This window comes from Phoca vitulina, unplaced genomic scaffold (assembly GCF_004348235.1).
Source record: "Phoca vitulina isolate PV1807 unplaced genomic scaffold, GSC_HSeal_1.0 scaffold13, whole genome shotgun sequence".
In the NCBI taxonomy this organism is placed as follows: domain Eukaryota; kingdom Metazoa; phylum Chordata; class Mammalia; order Carnivora; family Phocidae; genus Phoca; species Phoca vitulina.
In genome coordinates, this window is record NW_022589716.1 from 17,508,541 (window position 1) to 17,526,652 (window position 18,112).

At 36.0% G+C, this 18,112-nt stretch overlaps 1 protein-coding gene and 1 non-coding gene across 2 annotated transcripts in view; both read right to left on the reverse strand.

Annotated features, from left to right (window-relative positions):
• Positions 1–18,112, reverse strand: part of FHIT (fragile histidine triad diadenosine triphosphatase) — a 1,435,811-nt gene that overhangs the window by 918,595 nt on the left and 499,104 nt on the right. The window lies entirely within an intron of this gene.
• On the reverse strand, positions 14,223–14,329 carry LOC116637257. The gene has a single exon (XR_004300441.1). It is a non-coding gene; the product is annotated as a U6 spliceosomal RNA (small nuclear RNA).

Sequence of the window (18,112 nt, forward strand, 5' to 3'; positions counted from 1 at the left end):
CCTTGTATTGTTCAAGAGTCAATTGTAATTCTATATTCACTGGACACAGAAATCTAGGTTGATGTATTTTTTTCATTCTGCATTTCTTTCTGCATATCATTCCATTGTCTTCTGGTTTTAATAGCTTTTGTTTCGAAGACTAAAATAATTCTTATCATTGTTTCTTGTATAGAATGTGATTTTTTTCCCCTCCTCTGACAGCTTTTCTCTTTACCTTTATATTTTAGCAGTTTGGCTATGACATGCCTGGGTGTGGCTTTCTTTGTATGTATCCTGATTTGATTTGCTAAACATCTTAAACTTATAGGTTGATGTGTCTCCCAAAGTTAGGAACTTCAGGCCATTATTTCTTAAAATACTTCTTTCTGACACATTCTCTCCTCTTTTCTGAGACTCCAATTATACAAATATTAGACTGCTTGCTTTTGTCCCATATGTCTCTGAAATTTTTTTTTCCTTTTCCCCTCTGTTCTTCAGATTAGATCATTTCTCTTGATCTGTCTTATGTTTACTGACTCTTTCTATAGTCTGTAATTTCCTGTAAAGGCCATTAAGTGAATTTTTCATTTCAGAAATTATTCTTTGCAGTTATAGAATGTCCATTTGGTTCTTTTTTATATTTCACATTTATTTATCTGAAATGTCCCATCTTTTCATTCATTTTATGTCATCCATTTTATGCCCTTTAAATCCTTAGGCGTATTAATCACAGCTCTTTTAAAACCATATCTTCTAATTCTAATGTCTAGGGTAATTCAGGGTCTGTTTCTATTGATTGCTTTTTTCTTGTTGATGGGTCTGCTCTTCATGTGTCCAGTAGTTTTTTACTGTATGCTGGATACTGAATGATACATTTAGGGTATCTACATTGTACTGTCTTCCTTAAGAGTTTTGTTCTAGCAGGCAATTATATTACTAAGAGATCCCCTTTATCCTTTCCTTGTGAGGACTGGTCTATTGTGACTCTCTTCTTGGCCTTAAACCATGGCCTTCCTCTAGAGCATGGCCCTCACTCCTAAAGCTACCTTTTCTGGGGTCTCAACTGAATGCCCAAGTGTTCAATGAAGTATCTTCTCTCAGGCTACAATAGAATTACAACATCTCCCAGCTCTGGTATTTTTCTTTGATTCTTGGTCCCACAGCACCCAACCTCTGCTAGGCCTCAGGGAGTCCTGCCCTGCTGATGCACACCAAGTCCTCAGACAGTGACCTACAGAGGAACGTCCATGCACACTTCTAGGTGCCTTCTCCCATGCATGTCTCTTTTCTTCAGTACTCTGCTCTGCTAATTCTAGCCATGTGAAAGCCTCAAACTACAAACCCTGCCTCCTCAGTTCACTAAAACCGCCACCTAACGTTTGGCTCTACCTCCTTACTTTCTGGTCCAGGGAATGTACCTCTGGGCAGAAAACCAAGGTGAATGTAAGACCTATCTCAACTGTTTATCTCCCCTCAAAGAACAAAGTACTGCACTGCCTATTAGTCAACTTCTCTAAACAGTTGCCTCACACATTTCATCTAATTTTACAGTTCTTTTTTTTTTTTTTAAATTAAATTGTTTTGTTTTGTTTTGTTTTGTTTTTTAAAGATTTTATTTATTTATTTGAGAGAGAGAATGAGATAGAGAGAGCATGAGAGGGGGGAGGGTCAGAGGGAGAAGCAGGCTCCCTGTTCAGCAGGGAGCCCGATGCGGGACTCGATCCCGGGACTCCAGGATCATGACCTGAGCCGAAGGCAGTCGCTTAACCAACTGAGCCACCCAGGCGCCCTAATTTTATAGTTCTTCATGAAAGAAGAACATTATTAGTCAAGACTAATCACAGATGCCTCATTGTGGCTGACAGCAGAAGTCCTCAATTTTCTAAAATCACTGCCTTTGAAAACTAAAGTGCTATAACATCTCTCTTCATTCATCATCTCATCACCAACACCTGAACTTTACAAATGATTCTATTTCTCTGACCACCCACTACTATACTGCACATGAATGATGATATTTATCAAATGAATTACCCTTAACGATTTATTTCTATATTTGGGAGAGAGATAGAGCATGAGTGGGGGGGAAGGGCAGAGGGAGAGGGAGAGAGATAATCTCAAGCAGACTCCCTGCTGAGTGTGGAGCCTGACATGGGGCTTGATCCCATGACCCTGAGATCATGACTTGAGCCAAAATCAAGAGTTGGATGTTCAACCAACTAACCTACAGTCTCCTTGTTTTTACTCCCCTTCCCATGTTATTGGATAGCCAATTGACAGCTAATGTCTGTGTCTCAGGACACAGAGGAGGTCATATGAAGAGAAAGGGGAAGCTCAATTTATTGCAGGAATTTTCTTTTCAAAAGCTGTGAAGATCAACTGGGCAGGAGAACACTTTTATAGAGAGGTTTGGGGATTATGAGAAAATTTCAATTGGTCTAACTCATCAGTTTTCAACAGCATCACCACCACTAGACCTTCAAAGAGGTAATTATGTATTGGTTGTACCTTATGCTTAAGCAGTGTAGTTTACACTCTTTTACAATGAACTACATCTGTCTCTGTGACAGAATGTAACTTCGGATCATCAACAAGCTTATCTAGACCAACAACATTTCGTAACAACACTGGCTTCCAAAGGCACCCAGCTTGTGATAAACTTTCTTTGTACCATTTTTAGCTTCTACACATTTGAACAAAGGTGAACCCAAAGCTAACTGAACTCTCAGAAACAAGTCTCTAAGCAGTGTTCCTTGTCAGAAGTGGGAGAGGGTGTATGTTTAAGAATGTTCAAGGATTAGTTTGTTTCTTTTTCAATTTTTTATTTATTGATTTTATCTTAAAGGCAAAACACAATCCCTTTCTAGGGCTTTAAATACAGATCAACAATCTAAACAGGCTGCAGTTAAGTACATCATTCTTCAAAGATCAACTCAGAGAAGAAAGGTAGCTCTGAACTTGTCACAAATCAAATACATTTAAGAGAAGCAAATGTAAATAGCAGCTAAAAATGGGGAGCAGGAGAGGAAGATTAGATCCTGTAGAAGCTCCTTTTTAGGTTTGCTGAGATGTTTCTAACTAGTTTGCATATCGACATGACCAACATGGTGTAATTTTTCTTAAGTTTGTCAATCCTTCTACACATTAGTAGATTGTAATTTCACCTCAAGTTGATTTTTCCCATGTGTATTTGACAATTCCTTGGTGATACAGAACTTAAATGGTCACTTTCCAAGAAAGGAAACAAAGGCTAACATTTCTGATAAAGGTGGATAGATGGATGGGTGGAGGGATGGATAGGTGAATGGGTGGAAGGGTGGGTGGATGGATAGATGGATGGATGGGTAGATGGGTTTATAAGACAACCACTAGGTCATTCATTATTTATTTGCTCAACATGTTTTTGCTGAATGCTACCAGGCTAGGGTATAAAAGTGAACAACTTAGAAGTAGTCTCATGATAGAGCTTACAGTCTACCAGGTACAAATGGAGGATTCAAAATAAGCATAAATGTCTACTACATCACCTGGAGAATGTAACCAAAATGAGTTCTCCAACAACTTAACTGGCAGGTATCTGCAATTATATACATGCCAGGTAAGATAAGAAAAGGCCTATAACCTCTCCTGGACATGCTTTGGAGACCAAATAGGTTTTGATCATGACTATTTCCTATAAATCCTTATATATACCTTCCAAATTCAAGAAGAAACAAGGAGATATCACTATTACAAATCTCCCACTGAGCACCCATTAATTCCACACAAACAGATAAAAAACTGTTATGCTTGTTTTTGCCTTTTTTTTTTTTTTTTTTTTAGTTGTTTGGAGAACATCAAAGTCTGATACAATTTCACCATATTTCCCTTCAAGGACACTTGTTATAAAAGCTATTAATGTATATTTTTTGGCATATAAAATCATATCCACTAAATTTTTGTCTCTTTTGGAACACAGTTCTATTTTCATCTATCAATGGCATGTTATCATAGATGCCAATCTATTGGGCAAAAAAGTAAGAGAAAACAAACATTTACTGCAGAATCACAAGGTATATATCACCATTCAGTGGAAGGCAAAATTAGCAAGTATGAGCTCTGCTACTTTGGCCATTCAACTGGAAGATTTTTCTGTAAGGAGTTCTCCAAAATACAGTCAAAATCTAGGGTTTAACAATCTCCATCCTTTATCCTGCCCTTCCTGTTGCAAGTTACACACATGGAATCTGTTGTCCATATGAAAGACCAGGGTTGGTACCAGGGGGTGCTGTAAATAGATTATAATCCTAAATTGCAAAAGGTTTATCGTTCCCAAGTGTCCCTGATTCTGCCCAAAGAGTGGCTCCAGCCTGTGCATGATGGCTATCTGTAATGGAGACAGACAGCCCTTTCTTTTCAAGAACAAGATTAACCATTTGTTTCTTTCAGCTCATCCCCCAAATTCTTCCTGTCTCAGACATACCAGTAACATAATAAATATCACCTTGTTTTCTGTCTTTAAGACTTTTATATTTATAGGCAACGTGGAAACTGATATTTGGTCCTAAATAAGAAATGATTTACAAACTTTTACCTGTAACATAATGATACATCAATAATCAGCCAATGACAATAATGACAATAATGATAATGGTTAGGCCTTAACTTGTGCCAGGAACTGTGTTAGGCTCTCTTCATTCATTATCTCATTCAATTCCTACAATGCCCATCTGCTTTATATATTGCTTTCTGTAGCCCCTTTAAGCACTTTCACATAGAAATCCATCCTTCTCTTTCAAGCATCTGTAGAAGTTGGCAATATAGGAACAGGCAAAGGGATAGGATTCTGTCCAATTGGGAAAAACAACCATAACCTTCATTAAGACCTACTCATTTTAGAATGAGGTCAATGAAGCTGTTAATTATGATTATGAGAGTAATATCTACTCACTGCACCCAATTTGAGAATTACAGCATATCATTTTTAAAATCATAATTATTCTATTACTCAGAGACAAACATTGATAATGTTTTGATATTTCCCAGTCTTATTTATGTGTGTGCACTCACTTTCTTCTGTTTGTTGATTTTTAAAAATCAAATACAGATCATATAGCATTGTAATTTGGATCTTTTTTCACTGAACATTATAAGTATTTCCTCATTAAATATACTTTTTAAAAAGATTTTCAAGTGCTACCTTATGTACCATAATTTAACAATTCTCCAATTTACTGGCAGATTATTTAATAGAGTATTTATTATACAAATACTATAATACACAATTATAATAATTTCTGTCTGCATGTCTTTTCCTTCAGAAAGATTTCTAGAAATCAGATTACTGGATCAAAAATATAAAAGCTTCCCTATGCACAATTTCACCATGAAGAATTTACCATCTCCAGATCTAAGTAGTAGTATCATATTTAATAACTTGACAACTAGGTGAAATGATTTTGTTTTGCACGTTTTATGTTTTTATATAATGATATCATATTGCATTCTTCTGCAGCTTACCTTTTAAAAGCTTAACTCAACATAATATTTGAGATTTATCCCTGTTAATATATGCTATCATTCATTCTTTTGCTTTTTTAAAATCATCTCTTGTACAAATATTTAATAATATTTATTCATTAGCTATTGTTGGAATTTATATTTTCCTGATTTACAAAAAAAAAAAAATGCTATTGTAAGTATCTGGAACACATCTCTTTGGGCATAAGAGTCATGGGAGATACACCTGTCTTCAACTTTTCTGGATGATGCCACACTATATTCCACAAGGGCTGTTTGCCCCATGAATGAGAATCCCTATTGTTCCATAACCTCTCCAACACTTGGTATTATTAGATTTCAAAACTCATTTTTCCAATAAGATGGATATAAAATCTATGGTATAATAATTTTAATTTATATTTCCTGATCAATTTTCAGGTTGCACAGCCTTTCATTCATTCATTAATTGGTCATTTCTGTTACTTCTTTAATTTATGTTTGTTCAGAATCCTACCCATTTTTAATTCATTTTTCAATTTCTGATTATTTAGTTATGTTAACTCTTTATGTATTTTATGTCACTTTTCTGCTGTTAAACATTCAGTAAGTACAAGCATACCTTGTAGAATGTTGCCTTGATTAACACTTTCCTGGCAAAATCCCTCTTGGTTTTTAAAAATCCAAATTTCATAATATACAATTTTTGCCAATGGTCATGTAATAAAAATTTAGGTTTATGACACCAAAATTCAATAGAACATTTTCTACAAAATGACATACAGGAAAATTGTCAAGAAATTTTCCAAATGCATTCAGTAGAATGTCAGAATCGTGTAGATATTTTGAAAAGCATGCTGAGTGTGAACACAAGGGATATGTATTGCAGATATTGCCCACGCTAAAAGGCCATGAGAGCATCAGTGTGAGCCACACTTTGCCACTGGGTGCTTGAACTGCATACACTTCCACACTGCCTTTCACAGTTAGCTCTTCTTTTTGCTTTCTGTCGCAGTCCTCAAAGAGTTGAGAACATATGGAAGACAATTATGGAGAAGGAAGCAAAGCAAGTGAAGAAAGATACTACATATGAAGCATGCAAATCAAGTATTTCTTAAAAATTAATTGTTGCATGATCAAGAATACAATTTTTAAGTATTTTAAATCCTAATATGAGAGTTTATTGTTCAACCATCGGCATTTTACTGTTTTACTTACATTTCATGAAATTGGTTGGGAGGTTGGGTTGATATATAACACATTATCATTTTTGTTTTTTAAAGTAATGGGCAATTGTTTCCTGGAAACCACTCTTGGGTGAAATGTTGGATCATCAGGAATGAATCAGTTAACATCAAACAAGGAGTGTTGTTCTTTTTTTTCCTAGCATGTTCCCTATTACTCTTTGCTTTCTTCTTTTTCTATTTTTACACATTTCTCACTTAGTGTTGGTATGATGGGTATGACCCTATTTTACAGATGAAGGCACTGAGATTCAAGGAGGTCTATAACTAGCTGTATTAGTTTCCTGCCTGTGGCTGCTGTAACAAATTAACACAGACTTGGTGCTTAAAATAATAGAAATTTATACTCTCACAGTTCAGAAGCCAGAAGTCCAAAATCAAGGTATTAGTAGAGCCATGCTCCCTCCAGAGGTTCAAGGAGAGATTCCATTCCCTGGCTCTTCCAGCTTCTGGTGGTTCCTGGTATTCCTTGGCTTGAGGCCACATCATTCCACTGCCTCCACAGTCACATCACCTTCTCGTCTGTGTATTTCAAACTTCCCTCTGCCCTCTCTGATAAGGACACTTGTGATAGAATTTAAGGCTCCCTGGGATAATCCAGGATGATTTCCTTATCTCAAGATTCTTAACTAAATCACATCTGCAAGGACCCTTTTCCCAAAGAAGGTCACATTCACATGTTCCAAGAATTTGACACAGATACTTTTGTAGGGACCATTTTTCAGCCTGACACATTGGCTCAAAGTCAAACAGCAGGACATAGTATAGATAAGTTCAGATGTAGGACTTGCGGATTCCGGAGTTCATGTTCTTTCTGCTCCATGTGCTGTCTTCCATCAGATTGTGTGACCTGTCATCTCTGTCCCTCCTCACACCTCATACTGAGAGAAAGTCTGCCCTACCATAGAGTAAGGTCAATATTCTGGACCCTTTACCCCAGCTCCACGGAATTTTCCAAGTCTGAAAAGGCTGAGCTGCCCATTAACACATTGCATCATGCACTCTTAGCTTCCTTTCCAATACCTTGTCAGCTTCCTGAGCCTAGTTCAAGAACCACACTAGAGCACCAAACAACCCTGCTGGTAAGAATTATTATATCCTTCCCACTCATACTGGTTTCTCAAAAGCCCCCATAAGTCTGTAGTATAACAGAAGAAAAAATTCTAAATATCATCCTCATTCTTTTTTCTAGGCTTGCTATCTGCTGTGACTTAGGGAATGAAAATGGACGGTTGAAAGAAACCATGCTATGTCTCCCAAACTGTCCTCGAACATTCAGTTTGAAGGTTAGCCACTTGCTTTTTGTCAAGCGATTGCTTGATGTGGAAAAAATAGAAAATGTGATATTTCCACCTGCCCAACATGTGGGTAAGATCTACAAGGTTCCGTTCTGCACACACATTTGCCCCTTCCTTCTAGGAACCATGATTCCCATCCACATAGATTGCCTGGAATTCAATCCATCCTCTTTTTTCAGTCTACCTAGAGTTACTATTACAGTTTCACATAAGACATGAAACCTTATAATTGTATAGGCCAATTTACAAGCCCTTCCCCATTCAAGTTGTCATCTGAATAACATCTACATGCATTATAAACCCCACAAAACAATGCTTTTATTTTTACTTAAATAGACATATATGTTTCTAAGAAATTAAGAAGAAAAATGGGCTTTTAAATTTGCCTCGCTACTTATGATGTCTACTGCCCTTCATCCTCACCTGAGGATTCAAGTTTTCCATTATTTCCTTTCATCCTGAAGAACATCCTATAGCATTTCTTGTAGTATAGGGTGGTCTGCTGACAATAAATTTTCCCAGTTTTTCTTTATCTGAAAGCAACTTTATTTTGCCTCCATTCCTGAAGTACAATTTCATTGGATATGGAATTCTGGATTGATAGTTTCTATTCCTTTCAGCACATGAAAGATATGTCCCACTGTCTTATAGCTTTTATCGTGTTTGAAGGTAGGTTGGCATTTTTTCAAAATGTGGTTCCCTTGTTGTATATTGTATGTTGTTTTTCTCTGACTGCTTTCAAGATTGCGTCTGGGATTTTCAGCTGGTTCATTATGATGCACCTCAGCATTTTGAATAGGTAAATATATCTTTTTCACTAACTTTGGGATGTTTGGAGCCATTATTTCTTCAAAAAGTTTTTATGCCCCATTCTCTATCTCCTTTCCTTCTGGGATACTAATTACCAATATGTTAAAATTTTTGCTATTATCCCACAGGACCCTGAGACTCTGTTTTGGGTTTTTTAAATCTTTGCTTTCCCTTTGCTCTTCAAAGGGAAAGTTTGTATTTATCTATCTTCAAATTTACTGGCTGCTTGTAGTCTGTATGTTCCAAGGGTCAGCCAGTGATTTGGGTAGAATTTATACTAAGAATCTGTGGTTCTTTCTGTCTGGCTTCCTCCTTTCTGAAATTGCCCCACCACTTTCTAATAGCTACAGTCACCCCAAACTCTGTACTCTGGTTCTTCTGGCCAGAAAGACTGTGGGTTTCCCATTGGGGTTTTAGCTATTGACTACAGTGAGACCTCAGGATGGGGAACTTGACCCATGCCAATCCCCTCTTCCAAGTGTCAACTCCTCTCCAGAGTCTACCTGCCTTTTTTCACTCTACACATACAGAGAATTGATTTGTTTGTTTTGTATTTTGGTCAGAGTTTATAGTTGTTTTCTGTGGGAGTTTACTTGATTGTATGGGAAGCAGAAATCACTATTTTTTATGTTTTAACTTTGTTATGTTGTCTACATTAGTCCTGACAAGTTCAGTAATGTTGCATGAACAAATAACTCCTAGAACCTTAGGGGCTTAAAAAAAAACACAAAGGTTTATTTCCTGACTTATAACTCATGTCCATTTCCCAGATTAACAAGGGCTCGTGTCATCCTTACTTAAGGACACAAGCTGGTGACCTTCACTATCTACTTATCATTCTGACAAGGGGAAAAGGGGAACATGGTAAAAAATGCACTAGCTCTTAATGTTTTTGCCCAGAGCCAACTTATATCACTTCAGTTCACATTTCATTTGTCTAGGCAAAACATGTAGCCTCACTTAAATTCAAGTGAGTAAGGAAGTGTACCCATTCAATTTGCCCAGAAGGAAGAGAACTAAGATATATGTGAATGAACCTGAAGGCTACCATGATGTCATGTCATACGGATTTTTTCACTTTCATAAGGTCAATCAGTCAATTTATTTCCTCTATGTATTGTGCCTTATATAAAAAAATCTTCCCCAAGATGATAAGATCCCAAGGTTATGAGATGTCCCTTATGTTTTTCCTCTAATGTGCTTAAATTTTTGCTAAAATCCATTTAGCTCATTAGCATAACTGGAGTTGTGTGTGTGTGTGTGTGTGTGTGTGTGTGTGTGTGTGGTAATATGTCTAACATGTTTTTCTAGGTGGATAGCCAATTGTCCCATTCACTGAAAGAACATCCCCCCTCCACCAATTTAATATTCTAACCTTATCAATAAAATAATTTTATGTATACATGGATCTGTTTTAATACTCCTTATTTTAACCAATAATGTAATTGCCTGGTATATAACCCCATGGTATAAATATTTTAATTTTTTAGTAGGTAAATACCCCATTATGGTTCTTCTTTTAAAATAAATCTTGTCCATCTTTCTTTCAAAAACTATTCTAAAGTATAGTCTTTTCCCTTTTAAAATATAGAAGAGGCTTACAAGGTCCCTTAAGAAATCCTGTTGGGATTTTGATTGTGATAGTACAGATTTTAAACAGATGTGTCTAAGATGTGTACTAAGGTTTTCTTTTTAAGTTTGTTCAACATTTTTTATATAGTTACTGTGCAGTCCATTTTAGTTTACTTGTGAATCCTACAGTTGTGTGGTCCTCAGAAATATATAAGAACTCTATTGATATTTTACTGGGATCTTACATATAGCTACCTCTCTGAACTCTATCAGTTTTAAAGGTTTTTTAGTTGAGTTTGGAAAAGACAATTATATATTTTTAATAGCACTGGTTTATCTCTTCTTTCCAATATTTATACATCATATTTAATCTTATTACCTTATTCCCTTAGCTGGATTCATGTTGTATAATGGCTAGCACAATGTTGAAATAGTTATAGTAAGGACAAGCACACTCATCTCATTTGTGGCAATAAAAGGAATTATTTCCAATGTTAACATTAAATAATGTACCTTGCTATAGAGGCCTCTGATATCTTGTAATATGCTGTGTAAATTCATTCTATTCCCAACTTACTGAATGAGTATTGCTTGTTTGTTGTGTTGTTTAATAGAAAAGGGGACTCTATATTTATTAATCCACTACTTTTATATTCTGTGGATTGATTTTGTTATTCTCATTTAATAATGAGAGCTCTTGGGGTGCCTTGGTGGCACAGTTGGTTAAGTGTCTGACTCTGAATTTTGGCTCAGGTCATGATCTCAGGGTTTTGAGATGGAGCCATGTGCTGGGCTCTACACTGAGCCTGAGTGTGGAGCCTGCTTAAGATTCTCTCTCTCCTTCTCCCTCTGCCCCTCTGCACTCTCTCTCCCTCTCTCTAAAAAGAGGAGAGGGAGAGAGGGAGAGAGAGAGAGCATGCTCTTGGGGCTATTAATTTTCTGCTAAATACAGCTTTAGCCGTTTAAATGTATATACACAGAGTTGTCTTTTTTCTAACACTTTGTTACTCTAGGTTTGACTTCCTATTTGAACCTGCAGTTCTTTAAAAGAAATTCTTGTTTTTTATTGTTGGCATTACAGTTTTTGAAATTGTTGAACTATGCATTTAAACTTTTATTAATTTTTAGTTTTATTTCACTGTAGGCAGAGCATATAGCCTGTAAACATTTTATGTTTCATAATATGGTTTTCTTTGAGGTTTAATATATGATCAACTTTTTTCTAAATGCTTCATAACTCTGTAAAGTATGCTTTTTATTTCTAGAGAACAAAGTTCAATAAATATTTATTAAATCAGCTTTATTAGATTAAAATACTCTATGTATTCTGTGTTTATCTGACCTGTAAAAGATCAATTAAAGCGTATTAAAATCTCATACAATTTTATTTCTATCAAGTTTTTCTTATATTTGTAACAGCCTTTATTTCATGTATTTTGAGGCTGTTACCATGTCAATGAAAATTCAGGACTGTCATCTTCATTGTGAAGTCTCACTATTTGAATGAAAATATAATCTTCTAGGACACATTTAATATTTTCACAGTCTTTGACTCTATTTTGTCTAAATATTGCCAAGATTACTTTTTTGTTTATTTTGCTTTTGCCTGATATATCTTGTCCATCTTTTTTATTTTTGTTTTTTGTTTGTTTGTTTTAGTCATAATGAGTCCTCTTTGTTTTACGTATATCTCTTCTCAGTAACCTATGGTTAGATTTTGCTTTTTCACTGAAAAAGAGAGTCTTTGTATTTTAATAGACTAGCTTAATGATTCTTTTATAATGATTCAGCTTCAGAAAATGCTTTCACATTCACATTTGTTCTTCATATCATGTAAAGTACATGGGAAATGTCATTCCTATTTTACACATGAGAAAATTTAAAACCAAACAGTTTAAATATATTTCCCATAGTTATTCAGGTAATATGTGACAGGGGTAAGACTTAACCAAAGGATACTAAAACTAAAGCCATGGCGTTTTACAAATATAATATACTTTTGTTGAACATCAATGTTCAGATGGACTAACTGGCCAAATTATCTTTTTTTCAAGTAGGTGAATTTACACTAGTGTTGGCATAAATGATATATTTGGCTATACTTCTGTGATCTTACTTTACACTTTTTGTAGTTTATGCTTCACTGTTAATTTCTTTGCTTCCCAAAGTTGGCGATTTAGGCCAAGGGGCACAGTCTTTTCTCTCTGCACTGATTTGGAAGTCATACCTACTTTCATTTTTTTTTAAGATTTTATTTATTTATTTGATATAGAGAGAGAGAGCAAGAGAGGGAACACAAGCAGAGGGAGTGGGAGAGGGAGAAGCAGGCTTCCCACTGAGCAGGGAGATCCCAGGACCCTGGGATCATGACCTGAGCTGAAGGCAGACACTTAACGACTGAGCCACCCAGGCGCCACCCCCCGCCCCCGGAACTTTCATATCTAATACTGGTAACAAGTATACCAAAAAGAATATTAATATTTATTGAATGCATAAGTCCACCCCTATTAAAATAAAGATTTATCACCATTTTATTTCCAGACTCTGTAAATATGATCTTGGATTTTGTTACTACTTAGTATTAAATATTAAAATATTAAGTACTTAATACTTATTAAGGCATTATCTTATATTACATATTTTGTCTTTCAAAAGTATAGTTTTACATTTATATTCAGTGTTATACTTAAAGTTACAATTGTTTAAATCTTGCTTGTGTTTAATTAGTTACATTATTAATAATCAATCTCTTAACATTTCTCTGTTATAGAATTCTTAAATTTGATTTCTCTCTCAGCTGCCTGAACTAGTGCTTCCTAAATCTTAGTTCATGTAAGAATCTCCTATGAATACTGTTACATAGATTGCTGCATTCCATCCCGAGAGATTCGGCTTCAGGAGGTCTGGAGTGGACCAGAAAATCTGTACTTCTAACTGGTTTCCAGATAATGCTATTACTGGACTCGGAACTTCCCTTGGAATAGCACTGACCTGGGCTACATCTTTAAGCCATTTCCCTAGTGAAGAGGTGTATGCTTTCTCTTCTCTTGTGTATTTGAGAATCTCTTCCCGATACTTTTACAAGTAAAATACAACTTAGGTATATTTACCTTTCTTCAGTACACTCTCCCAAACTGTTCCAAGCAAATTTTTGTAGATTTTATAAGGTAAATTGTTTTCTTGCCCACCTGCTTGAAGGATTTTTTTTCTTTATTTTTGTAATTAAAAAAAAAATTGCCAAGTTGTAATAGTATGGAACCCTTTTCATTAATGTTGCCTAGAGTATGAAAAACCCTTTCAATTTGCATACTGGGGCTTTTTTGCTTTTGTTTTTGTTTTAGCTCAAAAGAACTTTTATTAATTTTTGATTACTACTTGTGTTCCAATTGTTTCTGTCTCAAGAACGTCTATAATTCTTAGATTTGGTCTAGTGTTTAAGTCGATGATCTCTGCTATATTTTTAATCTTCTCCATTTCATTAATTTAATTTTATTGTCCTTTTCTCCATTTTGACAGAACTTACCAATTTTTCTTCTACATTAGTGATATATATGTGTTTTTAAATACCTATTTCTTTTCAGCTTCTAATGCAGATTTTAATTCTGTATGGCATTTTGGTTTCTTTATCATATTTGCTTGACTAACCTATCTCTTTTTCCAAACCATCCTACTTTCTTTTAGCTTTGGCTTATTCTCTCATTTCTCCTTCTGTTTCCTGAGGTTTCTGAGGATACCAAACTTCTAAATACCCTTTCATGTTCCTATGGCAAATCATGCTGCAAGGTCTGTTATTCTGGGTCTCTGAGATACTGTTCCTTCTTTCTTGTCCATCATGATTTTTTTTAACATGGAATGCTTCATGAATTTGCATGTCATTCTTGCACAGGGGCCATGATAATCTTCTCTGTATCATTCCAATTTTAGTATACGTGCTGCCAAAGCGAGCACTGTCCATCATGATTTAAAAAAAAAAAAAATCAGTTTATCATGAAAGAGCCAGTATTTGCCAAGAAAGAGATGATGACTGTCTTTACTTATGTGTTACTCAAATTCCGTACAACTGGATCATAAATTGGTTTCCAGAATTCCTAATCCCAATTGCCAGTCTCTAAAAGCCATTTTGTAGGGTGACTGGGTGGCTCAGTGTCTGCCTTCAGCTCAGGTCATGACCTCAGGGTCCTGGGATCGAGCCCCGCATCGGGCTCCCTGCTCCGCGGGAAGCCTGCTTCTCCCTCTCCCACTCCCCCTGCTTGTGTTCCCTCTCTCAACTGTGTCTCTCAGTCAAATAAATAAATAAAATCTTTTAAATAAATAAATAAATAAAAGCCATTTTGTAGCACTCCTTGGAATAATATAGAATCTTCTAGCACCACTGCCTGGATCTATGTCCAATCTGAATATAAAAAACAATAAACGACAGTACCCTCTTTACCTTCAGCACAGCTATAGTTCTTTAATTATGACAGATACTGACAAGTATACTTCCAAAAATATTATTGTCCCCAACAATAGAAGGCAGAACAGTGCTCTTCCCCAAAGATGTCTACATCCTATTCCCTAAACTCTGTGAATATGTTAGGTTACAGAGCAAAGGAGAATTAAGGTTGTAGATGGGATTAAGGTTGCTAATCATCTGACTTTAAAATAGAGAGATTATTCACTATTACTCAGGTGGATCCAACGTAATCACAAAGGTCCTTAAATATAAAGAGAGAAAGAGGCAGAAGAGTTAGAGCCAGAGTGATGCAATAAAACAAAGACTCAACTGGTCATTGCTGTCTTTGAACATGGATGAGTGCTACAAGTCAAGGAATGTGGACAACTTACAAAACCTGAAAAAGACAAGGAAACAAACTGCCCCCTAGAGACTCGAGAAAGAAATTCAGCCTAACCAACACCTTGATTTTATCCCAGTGAAATCCTTTTCAGATTTCTGATCTCCAGAACTTTAAAATAATAAATTTGTGTGTCTTGAGCCACTATGTTTGTGGTGACTTTTTACAGCAGCTATAGGAAACTAATAAATGACATGCCAACTGCTATTTGTATTCTCTACATCAACGCAGAGATAGAAGTCTGCATTAATAGTATGCCTCAAACAGCACTTACATTGTATAGGAATTCTCACTCTTGTAATTAGTCTGTCATGTTTCTGAACCAGGGGAATGGGGGCAACTAAAAGATTAAAGGTCTTTCCTCCTTCTAGCCATAGCACAAGCGCACCCTGAATTGAAATTGTTCATTCCAGTTCCAACAAACTTCAAATTAGTAAATCCTCTACAGGAATTTAGAATAGCTTTGACTATAAGAACTAGTTTTTGGTGGTAATAACCTCATGCACGTGCGCACGCGCACACACACACACTGCTATCCAGGCATCAATTTAATTTCATGTAATCTTCACTCCCTTCTTGGTTAAGGTGCTGATCCTCCTACTTCACTCCCTTGTGAGTGAATGAAAATTTAAGAAATTATACCTTTATATAAAGTGAGAATGCTTTTCTAACTATATGAATTCTTTGTCCTTTAAATAGGTAGAACCAAGGCCTATCTATTTTACTTTTGCACAGCACTACTTTTCCTTGGGGAAAGAGTAAAAGATCACATTTTTAAATGTTTCTCTCTCTGGATAGGAAGCTAGTAGGAGCGAGATTTCCATATGTTTTGATTTGCCCAAGTAGGTATTTCTCTACTCACTAGTCTCTGGAAATCACTGTGTTTACTCAAGATTTAATTCAAGTCATGGGTAAATATTAAGAGGGAATTGACAAAGGCATATTAAGTTTTAGAGAATAAACTACACTTTCCTAAAAGAAACACATTATAACAGAGGTGACACAGAACAGCTTTCTGCCTTTCAAGTACTGAAGGCCACACGAGCAGCCAACACCCCACACTTGATCTTGCCCTGCAAAATTTCTGCACAGCAGATAAAGGGCCAAAGCAACACAATTTAATAAATAGGACACACTCATTCATCCATATGTACTAGATCTTAGGCCATCAGGCTTCTTACTGCTCCTACTATAAGAATCATGTTATGCTTGCATGCTGGACACAACTGTTCTGAATACATAGGTCTTTGTCTGGACCAAAACTGATTGGGGGGGAGGGTCCTCTACTATTAGTCTGCAAGAGGGTCTAACATTTCCCACTATTACAACCATCAAACAAGATAAAGCGTTTTTATCTCCAAGAGGATTAAATCAAAACACAGATAGATTGACCTTGGAGATGAGCCATTAGTCTTTGTGAGATAAATATGAATACTTGATGGTATTATTTAATAGAGCTGCAGAGAATACTGAGGAAATTAAGCAGGCTCATATGGGAAGGACCAGAAGGCAAATGTGAAAACCGTAAGGACATGGGTAGGACATAAGGACACTAAGATGCTGAATTTTCTCTGAGCACAATCCTTCCCTGGTAGAGCTAACTGGTGGGCTCCTCAGATTATAGATATTCTCTATAGCGTTAGCCAGTGTGAACCCAATATGAAAGAAAATGAAAAGCATCATAAGTCTTTAAAAACAAATAAATATTTTCATTTTCATAGGTACCTTTGAAACAAGTGGTTAAATTAAGAACATGAGCTCTGAAGTCGAACGGTGAAGGTTCAAAGCCTGGCCTTGGCCCTCACAAGAATGCGATGTAACTTCTTCATGCCTCATTTCCTGCATCTGTAAACTGGAGATAATACTGTTACCTCACTGGCTACTCCAAGAGCATCAGCTATGATGATACATGTAAAGCTCCTAGCACAGTCCTAACCTCTACTAAGAGCTGAATATAACTGCTGCTCCTGCTAAGGAGAGGCTGCAAAGCATTCTGGGTAAGAACAGGACTCTTGAACAACAAGACTATCCAGGCAGGCTCTGCCATTTAATAGCTGTACAATCTTGGGTAACTTATTTAAATTATCTGTGCCTCACTTTCCTCATCTATAAAATGAGAGTAATAATAATAATTATATCAGTGTGATCTTGAGGATTAAGTGAGTTAATGTTTGTAAAATATTTAGAAGAGTGTCTGGCATATAATGTGTTTGATAATATGTTTTTCAGCTCTCTTGGTTTTAAAACTGTGATCATGGGAAGTCAAGGGCTCTATAGTGATACTCTGGGGGTCTGTGTGGTAGAGTGGAGATAAGGAAGGTATGGGCCAGCCTCACTCTCTATTCAAATAAAGTAACTCTATTTTATATATTGAGCTCTTGGGCAAGATTTTCTTTGAGTAAAAGGTCTTGCTGTTTAAAAAGAAAAGAAAAAAAGAAGAAGAAAGGAAGGAATGGAGGGAAGGAGACAGGGAGGGGGAGAGAAAGGGAGGTGAGGAGAAAAAGAAAAGAAGGAAACAAACCAGGGTTCTATACCAAAGGGCCCCCATATAAAATATCTCTATCAGTCTGGTTTCTACAAAATATTGCATATTTTTATATGCATTATTTAGCAAATTTAACCAGATCATTTTTAAGGTTCCTTGTAGACAGAAAATTCCGTTTCTTGAAAAGTGAATTTTAGTAAATTCAAATTTTAAACACACAACTTCCCAAACTTCTTTAGGGTAAACAAAAATCTCAATAATTCTAATTTAACATGCAAATCATGAATATTCAGTACAGTCAAATGAATAATAAATCACCCCTGACTTCAAGTGCTTGCCATGGAAAATTGCCTATTTCCTTAAGCACGCAGAAATCTGTTTTTAAATAGTTTTTTATAATTTTTGTTGTTG